We start from the raw sequence: 4442 nt of genomic DNA on the forward strand, positions 1-4442 counted from the left end.
CCGGAGGGCAGAAGTTCACTACCAATGGTCTACATTCCAGACCCAATGTTCTACATTCTTGAATCTAAGTTGTTAACACCCAATATGCAGGATACACAAACAAGGAACTTCCCTTAAGCATTCGGAAGGGTGGATACCGGCAGGGACTCTGAATAGGGAGGACATCTGGTAAAGGTCAGCAAGCAAGGCGGCAGCCACTCACAGTCGGGGGCCAGGCCCATGGCGCCCACAGGAAGGGTAAGGTTTTAGCTCTGAGCTCTGACCTCTTGGCTTTCTCTTTTACATTGGTTCTGTGTTTCTTATTTAATAAGACGGTTGGTTACATCTACAAGGAGCCAGTCAAGACTCTCTGTTTTAGAATATCATCACAGATAATTCTGTTACTGAACTCAAAATCTACTGGTTTATTTACCAGTCCGTGGGCTATAGCACATTTCTTCACTCACCCATTTTTTTTTGCCGGGGGGGGGGGGGTTGTTTTTTTGAGACCAGTTTTTCTGTGTAACAGACCTGGCTGTCCTGGAACTAGCTCTGTAGACGAGGCTGGCCTAGAACTCCCAGAGATCCACCTGCCTCTGCCTCCTGAGTGATGGGATTAAAGGTGTGCACCACCACCACCCGGTTTCACTCACCCATTTTGAAAGCATGTTTGTGTTAAAAGATAGAAAAGTACTTCCAGCCAGATATGGTGGCTCACAGTGTAATCTCAACATGCAGGAAGCTGAGGCAAGAGGATAACCCATGCATTTGAGGGTACTCTGGGCTACACAGTGAGTTTCAGGCCAGTTTAAGATACAAAGTGAGATCCTGTCCAAAAAAGAAAAAAAAAAAAGTTGGAGAGATGGCTCAGTGGTAAAGAGTTTCACTCTTCCAAATAACAGAGATCGGTTCCTAGCACCCACTTTGGGTACCTCAAAGCCTGTAACTCCAGCTCCAGGGGATCTGGCACCCTCATCTGAGCTCCCTGGGTACCCACACACACAGCACCTCATATATACATGATACCCATATATACATTAAAATCATAAAAATAAATCTAAAAATAAAGATGCCCTCTTCTGACACCCACAGACACCTGCACACACATGCTCACATATACATACATACATACATACATACATGCACATAAATAAAATAAAGTCCTTTTTAAATTTATTTTAAGAAGAGGAAACTGGAAAGATGGTTCACCAATTAAGAGCATTCTCTGCTCTTCCAGAGCACCCAGGTCTAATTCCTAGCACCCACATGGTGGCTCACAATCCTCCCTTAACTCCAGCTGTGGGGAATCTGACACCCTCTCTGGCCTCTGCAGGCTCCATGCACACACGGTACACAGACGTACACTCAGACTCCATGCACACATAGTACACAGACATATACTCAGACAAAACACCCACACACATAAAATTCAAAAATGATTTTTAAAAAGAAAACTGTATAAGGTTATAACACAGTTCAGCATTTAGAACATTCCTGTTACTAGAAAGTTACCTGGAGCCTGTTTACAGCTAGCATTTTTTTTTTTTAAGATTTATTTATTTATTATACAACATGTATGACTGCAGGCCAGAAGAGGGCACCAGATCTCATTACAGATGGTTGTGAGCCATCATGTGGTTGCTGGGAATTGAACTCAGGGCCTCTGGAAGAGCTGTCAGTGCTCTTAACCTCTGAGCCATCTCTCTAGCCCCCTACAGCTAGCATTTTTATGTCCCCCTTAGCCACAAGCAATAAATGTCTTTTCTATCTCTATAAAGTTGTCTTTTCTAGACATTTCATATTTATTCTACCACCTATGGCCTCTTTCACCCAGCTTTTCTTTTTCACTTAGCATGCTTTTAGACCCATCCTGGTTAGTACCAGTAGCTCGCTCCTTTGCATGGCCAAGGAGCATTCTAGTTGTACAGATAAACCTCATCCATTCGCCATTTGATGGAGATTTGAATTATTCTTAATTCCAGCTATTACCAATAACATTGCTATAGATGTGTATACATTAGTCTTCCATGTAGAGCTGTCATTTTTCTTAGGTAGAATCTAGGAGTGGAATTACTGGGTCCGATCTTTTTTTTATTTCTATTTTTCTCTCATTAAAAATAGATTTTTTTCATACAATATATTCTAATATGGTTTCTCCTCTCCCAACTCCTCCAAGATCCATCTGAACCCACACCTTTCCTATCTCTCATTAGAAAACAACAGGCACTGAACCAGAGGTGAGTACCCGGGCCCAGCCTGGACCCCATCCCTGGGCACCAGCAACTCCTGGGAAGACCTGCCCATCTTGGCCCCAGGTTCTGGCCACCAGGCAGGTTCCCTTCTAGCCCCACCGGGAAGGATCCCCTTCTCCAAGCCCCCCCCCCACCGGCTGCCCCTGCAATCTCCATGCCCTGCCCCCATGCCCATCTGCCTGAGACCCCAGCCACTTCCTGAGACTTAGAGACCGGCCCCCAGCTCCCATCCTGCCCCCACCACTTCCCTTCTGGACCAGAGATGAGTATCTGGGCCCAACCCAGACCCCATCCCTGGGCACCAGCCACTCCTGGGAAGACCTGCCCAACTTGGCCCCAGGTTCTGGCCACCGGACAGGTCCCCTTCTAGCCCCACCGGGAAGGATCCCCTTCTCCAAGCCCCCTGGCAGCCCATGGCCATCTGCTGGAGACCCCAGCCACTTCCTGGTACTTAGAGACTGGCCCCCAGCTCCCATCCTGCCCTGCACTTCCCATCTGGACCAGAGAGGGCTCCCATCCTGCCCTGGACTTCCCTTCTGGACAAGAGCTCACATCCTGACCTGGACTTCCCTTCTGGACAAGAGTGCACATCCTACCCCGGACTTCCTGTCTGGACAAAAGCTCCCATCCTGCCCCAGACTGCCCATCCAGATAAGAGCTTCCATCCTGCCCCGGAGTTCCCATTTAGACAAGAGAGCTCCCATCTGGACAAGAGAGAGAGACTTCCTGAATCTGTCAGCCCTGTCTGAACCAAGTGCACTGATAAGACCAAGAACGAACCACAAGGAGATGGGCAGACGTCAAGGCAGAAGTACATACAACAAAATGAAAAGCAATACAGCATCACCAGACATAGCCCACCTCCAACATCTAAACCTGAACATCAAAAATTGGAAGAAGCAGAAGAAAACAGCCTTATGAATAACATCATGAAGAAGATAGAGGCTTGTGTAGAGGAAAAGACAAAAAAAAAAAAAAATGGGAAGAACGCTATAAACAACTAGAGGAAAGGGCAAACAAATTAGAAGAAAACAATAAAGTCCTGGAAGAAAACAATAAAGTCCTGGAAGAAAACAATAAAGTACTGAAAGAAAATCATGAAAAAGCAATGAAGCAAATAAAGGAAACAGTCCAAGACCTGAAAAGGGAAATTGAAAAAATGAAGAAGACACAAACAGAGGGAATGCTGGAAATAGAAAATCTGAGTAAAAGATCGGGAACTTCAGATGCAAGTATAACCAACAGAATGCAAGAGATGGAAGAGAGGATCTCTGGCATTGAAGATACAGTAGAAGAAATAGTTTCATCAGTCAAAGAAAACACTAAAGCCAACAAAGTCATGAACCAAAATGCCAAGAAATTTGGGACACCGTGAAAAGACCAAGCCTACGAATTATAGGGATAGAAGAAGGTGAAGAATACCAACTCAAAGGCACAGAAAATATATTCAACAAAATCATAAGAAAACTTTCCCAACTTAAAGAAGGAAATACCTATGAAGATACAAGAAGCCTATAGAACACCAAACAGACTAGACCCCCCAAAAAAAGTCCCCTCGACATATAATAATTAAACAACTAAATGTACAGAATAAAGAAAGAATATTAAGAGCAGCAAAGGAAAAAGGCCAAGTGACCTATAAAGGCAAACCCATCAGAAAACACCTGATTTCTCAATGGAGACTTTGAAAGCCAGAAGGACCTGGACAGATGTAATGCAGACACTAAGAGACCATGGATGTCAGCCCAGACTAATATACCCAGCAAAACTTTCAATCATCATAGACGGAATGAACAAGACATTCCAAGACAAAGTCAGATTTAAACAATACTTATCCACAAACCCATCCCTACAGAAAGCACTAGAAGGAAAATCGAACCGAAGGAAGTCAGATACACACTCGAAAACACAGGCAATAGATAAAGCCACAGCAGTAAACCCCAAAGAAGAGAAGTACACACAAGCTACCACCAAAAATAACAGGGATGAACAATTACTGGTCATTAATATCCCTTAATATCAATGGACTTAACTCACCTATAAAAAGACATAGGCTTACAGAATTGATACGAAAGCAGGACCCATCTTTCTGCTGCATACAAGAAACACATCTCAAATTCAAAGACAGACACTACTAAGAATAAAAGGCTGGGAAAAGACTTTCCAATCAAATGGTCTTAAGAAACAAGCGGGTGTAGCCATCCTGGATCG

The sequence above is a fragment of the Peromyscus leucopus genome, chromosome 8b, assembly GCF_004664715.2.
Source record: "Peromyscus leucopus breed LL Stock chromosome 8b, UCI_PerLeu_2.1, whole genome shotgun sequence".
Taxonomy (NCBI): domain Eukaryota; kingdom Metazoa; phylum Chordata; class Mammalia; order Rodentia; family Cricetidae; genus Peromyscus; species Peromyscus leucopus.